The 12,622-nt window shown below is 41.9% G+C and overlaps 1 protein-coding gene across 2 annotated transcripts in view; it reads left to right on the top strand.

Moving 5' to 3' along the window:
• The first annotated feature begins 619 nt into the window (after positions 1-619).
• The window catches only part of spop (speckle type BTB/POZ protein), a 123,706-nt gene continuing 111,703 nt past the window's right edge, over positions 620-12,622 (top strand). Inside the window, exon 1 of one of the 2 annotated variants that reach the window (XM_078223857.1) lies at positions 620-771. The gene's annotated coding sequence lies outside the window, so the exon portion shown is untranslated. Of the gene's footprint in view, positions 772-1,013; positions 1,090-12,622 lie in introns of those variants that run through there. The other variant, XM_078223860.1, reaches the window with a different exon arrangement.

Below are 12,622 nucleotides of genomic sequence, written 5' to 3'. Positions count from 1 at the left end.
CGTTGGACTGGGGTAAACACAGTAAGAAGTCTCACAACACCAGGTTAAAGTCCAACAGGTTTATTTGGTGTGACTTTTAAGTGACAAGTGCTCCGAAAGCTAGTGGCTTTTGCTACCAAATAAACCTGTTGGACTTTAACCTGGTGTTGTGAGACTTCTTACTGTGGGAGGAAGCCAGAGCATTTGGAGGAAACCCATGCAGACATGTTGAGAACGTGCAGACTCTGCACAGACAGTGACCCAAGCCAGGAATTAAACCTGCGTCCCTGGCACCGTGAGGCAGTGCTGACCACTGTGCCATCATGCTGTCCAAGTTGTTTCAGTCCATGACCTTTCATCAGACTTTATTAACATGCCTGTGCACTCGAATGCATTTTCCGCATCACTCCTGGTGCTAACTATGCTTTGGTGTGAACATATGTAGTTTGTTTAAAACGTTGCGACAATCAATGAGTTTTGCCACACTGCACTAAGTTGCGCTTTTGCTTTTCGCCTTTATCAATGATGGCGGCCCCCCCTTTCCCTTCAATTAGACACAGTGCGGGGAAGACGCATGCGCCTGATAAACAAGGCAGCAGTGCGACGCGGCCGGCCCCCCCGGCGTCTGCGCAGGCGCAGTGGGTGGAGGGAGACGCCATTTCCGGCGGGGCGGTCGCGGGTCCCGGATGGGAGGCCAGACGCTCGGTTAACTCGTGAGCTCCCGGCTCGAGAGGTCGGCGGCAGGGGGGGGGGGGGATGGTGGCGAAGCCCACAGCAGAGCGGCCAGAGTCTGTGAGTATGTCAGTAAGAGAGAGGGGTGGAAATAATAAACGGACGGGGTTTTGATTTAAAATGGGGGCGGGTAGCGGTGGTTTCCGCCGTCCCTCCTTCCCTCCCGCAGGCTGCTGCAGTCCCGCAGGCCGCGCCGCCAGCCCTTCACCAACTTTCCCCTCGCAACCCACCCACCCCCCCGGTGTCTAGTACCCAACCTCCACACCCAGCATCCACCCCGGGGGGGGGAGGCTGGAGGCCGAGACCAATCCCAGGAACTGGATCCACCGGCCTCAGTTAGTGTCTTGGAAGCATCTGGAGCTGCTCTCCCCATTAAAAGTGACTTGTCGGTTTATGTACCTTTTTTGTTCCATAAAAGGAAGGGCAATCTTTCAGTCTGCCTGATCGCATTAAATGACCCGAGTGTGTGTAGGGGGGTGGTAAGTAAAGGCCTTTTCCCCCCACTCTCTAAAGTATTGGTGCAAAGTTTGGCGTAGCAAAGATAAGTTTGCCCTCTTTATCTGGCTCTTTCTCATCTAAAGTGCATTTGACGCAGCTTTTTTCCCCCCACTAGAATTGGGGCTGGTGAATCTGTGCTGTGACTCCTGAGGTCACTAACTCCTGTGATGTCACAGCAGTTCCCCTTAAATCAGGCCAAGATAGTGTAACTGCCATCAGAGCATCACAATTCCAGTTGCTTTTAACTGTTGGAACACAGTGGTGGCTCTTTTTCTTCAATCCAGCAACCAAAACAGAAACCCTGGTGAGCTTCACTCCTGAGCTTAGCAGTGGTAATCTTGACCGTGCTGCTGCTTTTCCATTAGTCTCATTAGCTCATCCTCACTGTTTGAAGTGTTGCTTTCTTACGATTCCATTGGTCAATAGAAATCATGTAACTGCATTTTGCTCCCTCTTCAGTTTGCAAGGTGCTGGACCAGTGGTAAAGATGGATTAAGTCAGGCTGAGGATGTGACAGGCCTTGGCTTGTGCAGCAGTGTTGATGTAATATTTGTAGTTTTTTTTGGGGGGAGGGGGTGAAATGACAGCTGCTCTGTCATTATTAGCAGTGTAACATCACTGAGTCACTTATGCAGTGGTGTTGCCAGAATCTTCTAATGACTATTAAAGGTTTATTTTGTTGAGCAGGAAGGGAAAAGAAATGAAGTGGCAACAGAATAGAGAGTGGTAGACATTGTGGCAATCTGGGGGCAGGGGATGCAACCCAGCTTCATTCCTGCAAGCTGTATAGAGTGAAATAGGTCAGCATTTTTATTCATAAGTGCATTTTTTTTGCATTCAATTCCTGACTTCATTTAGGTTGACTTTGTAAGCTCAATTGAGTCATTCTGATTTGTGAAAATATGCAGTAAGTCTTGTTAGGTGTCAGAATTGGAATTTCTGCACTTTGCAAGCATCTTTATTGCAGTGAAGGATTAAACCAGTAACTTAAGCTAAACCATCCCTCCTATGCTATTATTACATATATGACAACACTTGGTGTGAAGTGTTTCTTTTAAAAGGTCATTCAATTTTTAAAATCAATATCGATTAATCTTCCTCTTCTCCCATGCCTGTTCTTACTCCCTGTATCCAAAACTGCTGGCTCACAGCAAACATAATTCGTTTTTAAAATTCCACTGTAATTCAGTTTATTAAAAAAAACATTTGTTCAGCTGTGGTGGTCTTCATGCTGCTGTATTTTTCATACTGCTGTTCTGAACTGGAACAATAATAATGCTGATGTGCACGTTTATGTAAGATGAAGTGATTTGATCTGCTGCTACTGTAGTACTTGATGCTTTGGGATTGTGAACTTGTTGTGTCCTGGTCAGCCGTTTTTAGGAAATGATCGTAATATTCATCGTTCCTAAAATCATAACTTTTCTGGTCCAAAATTTAAACCAGATAAATGTAACCAGCTTTGGTTACTTTAAAACATTTTTTAAGCATCGTTCCATAGCAGTGACTTAAATCTGCAGAGTATCAACCAATAAATAAGAATTGAAAGCTGCTTGAAGCCAAGTACTGTGTTGAGAAAAGGGATGGCACTTTATTGTGGAAGTTATTAATCAATCACTTTCAAAACATGGATTATTTGCATCTCTTTTCTCAGCAGGCGTACTTTTCTTTTTAAATATATAATCTCAAGAACAGTGTCTGAGCAATGATCATTTATTTTGTGAAAGTTCACCCCTCTCTTATTTTGTCACTGCTGAGTATCCAACTGCATTTGGAATACTTTAATGTCCATGACTCTGCTAATTCAAAATGTTAGTTGTTACGCAGAGATTATGAACACTGTCGCTGCCAAAACATTTAAGGACTGGAAATAATGGTAGGAAAACAGTGCTACTTTGTATTTTAGAGGGTCATGGCTTGCAATCATGCTTCTTATTAAACTAACAAAGTATTGAATATCAAAAAAGTGACTCATGATTGAACTTTGAAGTCCACATGCAATATTATTTGAATAATTATTTAAAACAGGAGATTTTCCTCCCTTGTGACTCTGTGATAAATGCACCACCCTGTGTGACCTTCATTCAAAGAGGAAAAGAGAATTCTGGATTTAATTCCTGGTTTGTGCTACGCCAGCTGATCCCTGAGCTTTCCATTCCTATCTGATACCTTGGTGAAAATTTTTTTTTCTGCTGGTGATCAGAAATAGGATTGGACTGGTGTGATGCCCCCTATGGTGGAATAACCCGTCAATCACAATCACCACCTAGGGTCACATTTGAAGAGTTATTTTGGTGATGACCAGTGGCATCAGTAGGGTATGAGACAGTCTGTTAAGGATATGGCAAACATCCATCATGAAAGATGATGATTTAAGTGCCAAAGCAGTTGCAACATAGAGATGTCTGAAGTCACAGGACCAGATTATGAAGCTTGCAGATTTATTAATTTTTGAAGCCGGATGTGCTTTTCTCTTTGATATTTTATCTTATTCCTCTTAGCCATCACTCTTAGGTCTCCAATGCAGCACAGCCCTCTACTATGGTCTGGTGTTAGCCGCGTTTTTCCAGCATGCAGTATTGATATTAAGTTTTCAAATCCCTTTTTCAAGTTTCCATAATCTGAGTCTATGTCAGATCAACGGCCTTGAAGCTGCTTTGAGTTCTTCATACAAAGGATTCTTATTTCCGATTTCCATTTAGATGATGAAGCCACCACCGGCGGCATCTATATTTCAGTAATATTATTCAACTTAGTGGTTTGTTTCCTAAGTAAAGTGATGAGGATTTTTATCATCCCATTTAATGTGGTAGATACAGTGTTGTAGAATGAGTTTGTCCATCCATGCTTGCTGTAGGTGGTTCAGTTCTTGCTGTTATATCGCAATGAGCTCAGAACTGGTTTTTGATTGAACATCAAGATGCGGGTTGATCATTTTCTAATATCCCAGGCATGGTTAGTTAGTGAGCTGAGTGTGGTGGTTTTTCTGATGCCAGAATTTAGCTTGTCATCGAGGGATAAATTATTCAATGCATTAATTCAAAGTAGTCAAACCTGTGTACAATCTCTAGCAACCATTACTTCTGTGTGATGTGCCAGTCTGGTACAATCCTTCCATGATGATATAAAGGCTGTGACTCAGTACAATGATGATCAATATGAAAGTTGAAATCTGTAATATAATTGAGGGAGGTGTTTTTACATGAACACCCTATGGTCTTAATTTTTGGTTGCTTCATTGTGCTTTCTCATCATGCTCCAAAGGTAGATTATTCCTTACAAGATCAGATGGATAACTCTTCAATTCTGCACAGAACTTTGATGAATGGAGAAAAAAGAATAACTGTAAATTTGAAATTCAACGCTGGGTTATATGGGCACTTACATAAATTGCACCCTTTAAATCATTGTGACCACTGAATGGTATTTCTGGCGCCCACCCTCTGATGCCTCGGTATTAAATACAGGGGCTAAACACAAGGAGCTCCTAAAATAGGTGTACAGGAGGGATTATCAACCTCGGAAACAAAAGATGGAACAGCCTCAGGCCAGTTCTGGAACTTGAAAATAAAGTGCTTACCTTCATCACCCTCCTGTTGTCATCTGATCCAGCAGGTAATCCAAAATCTGGCATGGTCTTGGTCCATAGATGCTGGATTTTGGATATTGAATCTGCCGCATGCCTAACTTCAAAATGTGAAACCAATCATCTATTGATCAGTGGATTTGTTTTTGATTACAATACCGCCTTTGTTTCAGCCAGTAGAGCAGAATTAGCCACTATTTCAGTATGTTTTTAACTAGCTTCCATTTATACTAACCAACAATCTGAAGAAAGCATTGATCACCATTTTAACAAATTATGGAGAAAATTGAAGATCCACCTTACAGGGACAATCAGCATTCGAACCTTTCTAATACACATCTAACTATAATGCATTTAAGACAAATAATCAGAAAGATTTATGTAGTAAAAGCAAATTACTGTGGCTGCTGTAAATCTGAAATAAAAAACAGAAAATATTAAAGCTCAGAAGGTCTGGCAGCATTGGTGGAGAGAAATAGTGTTAACGTTTTGAGCCCATATGACTCTGTTTGAAGATGGGAGTACCATCATGGCACAGAGGTTAGCACTGCTGCCTCACAGTGCCAGGGACCCGGGTTCGATTGCTGGCTTGGGTCACTCTCTGTGGAGCTTGAACGTTCTCCCCATGTCTGCGTGGGGATGCTCCAGTTTCCTCCTACAGTCTGAAAGATGTGCTGGTTAGGTGCATTGACCCGAACAGGCGTCGCTGGAGTGTGGCAACTAGGGGAATTTCACAGCAACTTCATTGAAGTGTTAATGTAAGCTTGTAACTAATAAATAAACTTTACTTTTTTTTTAACCATTGACGGTAGGTTGCTTGATGACTTACCAGATCTGACAGTGTAAGATGACTAATATCACCAGAAATAGTTGTTTAACATTGGATGCTAATGCACTGATATTTTAATTAATAGTCTTGGTACCTGCATCAAGTTAGTTCCCAAATTCAGATTCATTGTTTTTAAAAGTGTAGAATGAGTAACAAGTTTCAATTTCATTGAAACTCATCCTTATTTAAACATTAGTTCAATTTGAAAAATTCTTTAATCATTGATGTGGCTGGCTAATATGCATATATATTTGCTGTCCTGTCAACCATGATGCTTAAGCAAGTTATCATTGCTGGGTTAAAGCTTTTGACCAGCTAGCTGTTGGTTATTCAACAGTAGGATCAGACAGATGGAAATTCTCCTCCACTCCAATTCCGTATTGTCAGAACTGCTACCTACTTGCTTTCATAAATCTTAGCAATGACCATATCCTAGCCGTTTTTAGCAGATTAATTTGGCATCTATTTTCCATGTACTGAACTGTACTATTTTAATATAAATGGCAGATGTATTCTTCTGGTGTACGCTGGAAACTTACTGTGAAAACCATGGAGTTGAGCAGGAAGAGCATTGTCTGTGTTGAGATGGAAAGTGAACCAAATATTTGGGAAGCTTTTAAATGTTCTGAATAGGAAGTAGAATTTTGGTTTTAAAGAAAGAAAAAGTGAAAATAAAAGCAAGCAATTCATTGACCCCCCCCCCCCCCGTGGGCTTAGTGATGGAAATTTTTTTTGTATTGTGTTGGTGGATTTGCTAGTAGCAACTTTTTTCAAAATTTTCACCCCATCAAAAGAATTTCCACTTCACTGTAAATGTTTTTTCTGTGTTTTGGATTATGACTAGAATGCTCAGTAGCAAGTACCTGCAGTAATCTATACTTGTAGGCAGCTGCTGGATAATAAATTCTCTGAGCAAATTGTGTAATACGCAGATGGTGATGGAGCAGGGGGATAAAATCTATTGAGGGGTTTGGATGACAAACACAGCTCTGTGATGACAGTTACTGGGGGATTAAATTTGGGACATTACAAGTTTATCTGTAGTGAATTACAGGGAAGCAACATTGCTTTTTATCTGATGAAATAATCTAATTGAGGGGTTCAAATTAAATCCGAAACCACAAAAGTGTCATGTGAATCTCAAGTTTACTTGCAGTCACCGTATCTTCAAGTTGTGTCGTTTCCTATGAGTGTGATGCAGTCTATTTATCGGGCTTTTCAGTGTAATGGATTTGGGGACAGTCAGAAGTTGTTAGTCATTTTAATAACATACCTGAAGACATTCTGCAGTTAATTACATGATGGGGCTTGTACCAGTTATTGGAAAGTTTATAATTGTGAACTGTTATGCTGTACCAACCTGGTCAGGCAGCTGAGCAGCAGTAGCATTAGACTCCAAACTGAAAGGTTGGTCCAGAGACAGAAGGAACAATAGAAATGAATGCAAATTTTATCTGAAAGGAACATCAGACCTGATACTGGCTAATGCACTCATTCAATATATAATTTACTCACTCATGCCTGCTTGCTTTAGCACCTGGCTCTTTTCCTTCCTTGCACTTGTGGTTTCAAGTCTCTCTTGTGGTATCCTGTACTTATCAGAATTTTCAATATTCATTTTATCTCTTGCTCCATAGATGGAAACTCCAGGAATTTCACTGCCATCACCTTGAATTAGAAGGAAAGTCTTGAGTGTGTAACATTTAATTACTATCAGCACAGCCTGTAATGTTCATAATTATTTTCACGTCAGACTCCCACTGTGTACTTGTTCTGTGTGCACGGGTACAGGCACACTAGTGTTTTTGTCGGGGCCAAATGGAGTACTTCCACTAAAAGTACTGGAATTGCTCCTAATAGTAACCAAATGTTCACTTGTACAAATTTTGTGTTGTTTGAACCTTTCTTATCTCCAAGTTATGAGATGTTTTATCATTTCTGCCTTAAGAGTTCTAATGACATGCCTGTTCCAGTCGGTTTCCATTCTTGCCTCACAATTAATTGTAATGCTTTGTAGAAGGAAGTCAGATTTGCTGTCCTAAGTATCTGGAGCACTTGTACAAGTCCTTTGTAAATCTGTACAGTTGTTGGAGGTTCTGGCCAAGATGTTGGCTTCAGTGACTTATTGACAGCTTTCATCTTTAAAATCATTGAGGACGTGTAAACTTGTGTCTGTACTTCTACAGTTAATTGGTTGCCAGGGAACCCACAGTATAAATTCAGCCTTTTCTACAGGAACAAGAATTTCAGGAAGTGCTTCTGTCACACGATGCACCTTTAGAGGAGCTGTTAAATTACTGATTTGGGAATAACTTTTTTGGGCACTTTATATACCGAGCTGTTCATTCCCTGCCTTGATTTTAATTATTTTACATCTGAGATGTGAATTAAATTCCCATGGTGCCCCTTGTGCAGAAGGATACCTCAATCCCAACTTGCTTCAGTGTTGGCACAATGGCCTCCGAGTCAAAGTTGTGTTTCAAGTTCTGCGACTTGGTTGGGAACAAAATCTTTGTTGATGTGGCACTGAGGGAGTACTCCAATATCAGAGACGTGGTTTTACAGATGAGTTGCTAAACGCAGCCTGCCCGCTCGATTTGCTGTAACAGGTCTGTGGCACTATTGGAAGAAGATTGTGGCAATTCTCCTGTTATCCTGGCCAACATTAATCTCTCACTCAATGCTACCAAAAACCTGATTAATCAGTCGTTTATCTTGCGACTGTTTGTATGACCTTGCTGTACTCCAATTAGTTACTATCTTTGCCTTCAAAACAATGGTGATTACATTTCAAAGGTAATTCGCTGTTTGTGATTTGTGCTGCTGACCTGACCACATAAATGTAGTTCTTTATTCTTTACAAATTGAAGAAGAATTGGGGGGGGGATTTAGATGGTGACATGATGTCCCAGTCGAAGTAGAGTATGACAAGACATGGAGAGATTTAAAAATGAAGATGAGGATCTTCACTGGGGCATGGGAAAGCAATGGAACCTGTGAAAAATGGTTTGGGTCTTGGCGTAGATGCAAATTGGAGCATTCTGAATGGAAATTGACCCAACTTGTTGGAAAATTTGGATTTCCATGTAGTAGAAGACATGGGTAACAGGGAGTACTGGCAAATGAGTACATAAGAACATAACATAAGAAATAAGAGCAGGAGCAGGCCATCTAGCCCCTCGGGCCTGCCCCGCCATTCAATAAGATCATGGCTGATCTGAGGTGAATCAGTTCCACTTACCCGCCTGCTCCCCATATCCCTTAATTCCCTTATCGATCAGAAATCTATCTACCCGTGATTTAAACATATTCAACGAGGAAGCCTCCACCACTTCAATGGGCAGAGAATTCCAGAGATTCACTACCCTCTGAGAGAAGAAGTTCCCCCTCAACTCTGTTCTGAACCGGCCCCCACTTATTTTGAGGCTGTGCCCTCTAGTTCTGGTTTCCCTTCTAAGTGGAAAGAATCTCTCTACCACTACCCTATCCAGCCCCTTCATTATCTTATATGTCTCTATAAGATCACCCCTCAACCTTCTAAACTCCAACGAGTACAGACCCAATCTGTTCAATCTCTCCTCATAATCAACACCCCTCATCTCCGGTATCAACCTGGTGAACCTTCTCTGCACTCCCTCCAAGGCCAATATATCCTTTCGCAAATAAGGGGACCAAAACTGTACACAGTACTCCAGTTCCGGCCTCACCAGTGCCTTGTATAGTTGCAGCAAGACCTCCCTGCTTTTATACTCTATCCCCCTCGCGATAAAGGCCAACATTCCATTCGCCGCCTTGATCACCTGCAGACTGAGTTTTTGCGATTCGTGCACAAGGACCCCCAGGTCCCTCTGCACAGTAGCATGATGTAATTTTTCTCCATTTAAATATTCCAATTTACTATTATTTCTTCCGAATTGGATAACCTCACATTTGCCAGCGTTATATTCCATCTGCCAGATCCTCGCCCACTCGCTCAGCCTATCCAAATCTCTCTGCAGACTTTCTGCATCCTCTACGCAATTCGCTTTCCCACTCATCTTCGTGTCATCAGCAAACTTTGATACCCTACACTCGGTCCCCTCCTCCAGATCATCTATGTAAATGGTAAACAGTTGAGGCCCCAGCACCGATCCCTGCGGCACACCACTGGTCACCAACTGCCAACCAGAAAAGCACCCATTTATTCCAATTCTCTGCTTCCTGTTAGGTAGCCAATCCCCAATCCACGCCAACACCTTACCCCCAACTCCGTGTACCCTAATCTTCTGCAGCAACCTTTTGTCAGTCACCTTATCGAATGCCTTCTAGAAATCTAAAAGCACCACATCCACCGGTTCCCCTCTGTCAACCGCACTAGTCACATCTTCATAAGAATCCAGTAAATTCGTCAAACACGACTTTCCCTTCATGAATCCATGATCGAACCATTCTTATCCAGGTGATCTGCTATTTCCTCTTTAATGATGGACTCCAGCATCTTCCCAACTACGGACGTTAAACTAACCGGCCTGAAGTTACCCGCCTTTTGTCTACTTCCTTTTTTAAACAGCGGCGTGACAGTAGCTGTTTTCCAATCAGCCGGCACTACCCCAGAGTCCAGCGAATTTTGATAAATAACTACTAACGCATCTGCTATTACCTCAGCCATTTCTTTCAGTACCCTGGGATGCATTCCATCCGGGCCTGGGGACTTGTCTACCTTCAGTCCCATTAGTCTACCAAGCACTACCGCTTTAGTAACAGTAATTGTATTAAGGACCTTACCTCCCACCAACTCTCGATCTCTAATATTCGGTAAACTATTTGTGTCTTCCACCGTGAAGACCGACACAAAGAACTTATTTAAAGTCTCAGCCATTTCCTCGTTTTCCACTATTAAATCCCCCCTCTCGTCCTCCAAGGGTCCAACATTCACTCTAGCCACTCTATTCCTTTTTATATATTTGTAAAAACTTTTACTATCATTTTTTATATTTTGAGCTAGTTTAGTTTCATAATCTATCTTTCCTTTCTTAATCGCTTTCTTAGTCGTTCTTTGTTGTTTTTTAAAGCTTTCCCAATCCACTAATTCTCCACTTTTTTTGGCCACTCTGTACGCATCTGTTTTTATTTTAATACTCTCCTTTATTTCCTTCGTTATCCACGTCCGGTTATCCTTTTTCTTACAGTCTTTCTTTATCACTGGAATATATTTTTGCTGAGTACTTAAAAAAACCTCCTTAAAAATCCTCCACTGTTCCTCCACTGTTCCTCAGCTGTCCTACCTACCAGTCTGCTCGCCCAGTCTACATTAGCCAATTCCGTCCGCCCTCATCCTATCGTACTCCTCTCTGTTCAAGCAGATGACACTGGTTTGGGACCCTACTTTCTCACCCTCCACCTGTATCAGAAATTCAACCATATTATGATCACTCAACCCAAGAGGATCCCTCACAAGAAGATCCTTAATTCTACCTGTCTCATTACACATTACCAGATCTAAGATAACTTGCTCTCTCGTAGGTTCTGTAACATACTGTTCAATGAAACTATCCCGACAGCATTCTAAGAACTCTTCCTCAAGCCCTCCACATCCAATTTGAGTCGACCAATCAATATGCAGGTTAAAATCCCCCATGATTATTGCCGTTCCGTTTTTGCACGCATCCATTATTTGCTTGTTTATAGCCCTCCCCACCTCTAAGTTATTATTTGGGGGCCTATAGACCACGCCTACCAGTGTCTTTTTCCCCTTAGTATTCCTTATCTCCACCCACAACGATTCCACGTTTTGCTCCTTAGAGCCTATGTCGTCTCTCACTACCGTCCTGATATTATCCTTTATTAACAGAGCTACCCCACCTCCTTTTTCTACCTGTCTATCCTTCCTAAATGTCTGATACCCCTGGATATTCAGTTCCCAGTCCTGGTCACCCTGCAACCACGTTTCTGTGATGGCCACTAGATCATACTCATTTGGATGGATTACTGAATCCATACTGAGTAGAGTTGAAACGGGTGATATTTCAGTAAGGGACCTTACACAGGGGAAGTAAGCTTTGTATATAGAACCATGTTGAAATACTTTGGACTTGGTTTGAGGTGGGAGTTGAAAACGCAAGTCAAAGCCAGAGCTACAGCAGTGCAGGTGGGAGAGCAAGGCAGTGACTTTCGGGTTTTGTGGACGTTTAGACAAGGTGAAATCTTGGCTTAATTTTGAGATCTGACAAGCTAGAGAGCATAGCAATAGTCCTGGGGCAGTTGGAGAAGTCATGGGTTGGTGTACAGGTAGAATATGACCTGATACTTTTAAAAATCCCAGATGGAAAATGTCAATGTGGTTTGCAGCAATTGAGGATGGAAGCTTTCTGTTCATTGGAGATGGGCAAAGGATGAAAGGAAAGATAAATTGGTGGAGGGCATGCTGTCTTTGCTGTAAATCATACCAGGAGACAGCAGAACAGGAAATGGATAGAGTTATTAATGCTATGAATGTCGATGGAGCGAGTGGCTGAGGAAAGAGTGATACAGGGAAAGAGCAACCCGAGTGCCATTGGAAGGGTGGGTGCTTTATTGAAGAATTTCATACTGGCATTATTGGTAGGATAATTATGAATGAACAATGTGCTCTAAGACTTCAAGACAAAGTGTTATGATAATTCGAGAGAAAGAAGCGGTGACTAAGGTCAAGGGCTTTCCTTGTGGACAATTTTGTTTCAAGTGCATGTCTGGTGTATTTGTATTTAAAATACCAGCCAATGCAACAGCAGGAGCAGAAGCTTAAATGACAAATTATGTTGGAATACTGGAAGGATTATTTAAAAGTTTACTGGTGCACTGCCCAATTGTGTTCAAATTACATTCATTCACACAATGTAGCTCTACCTGCTGAGGCTGGCGTTTATTTCCCATCCCAGGTTGCCTTTGAGAATTTAGTGGTGGGTTGTTTTCTTGAACCGCTGCACTCCCAAGTGATGAAGGGACTTGCACGATAGCTTGCAATTCCAGGCTTTTAACTC

This window comes from Mustelus asterias, chromosome 11 (assembly GCF_964213995.1).
Source record: "Mustelus asterias chromosome 11, sMusAst1.hap1.1, whole genome shotgun sequence".
Classification (NCBI taxonomy): Eukaryota; Metazoa; Chordata; class Chondrichthyes; order Carcharhiniformes; family Triakidae; genus Mustelus; species Mustelus asterias.
Note: the sequence above shows the minus strand (reverse complement) of the source record. Positions and strands in the feature narration are given on the sequence as shown.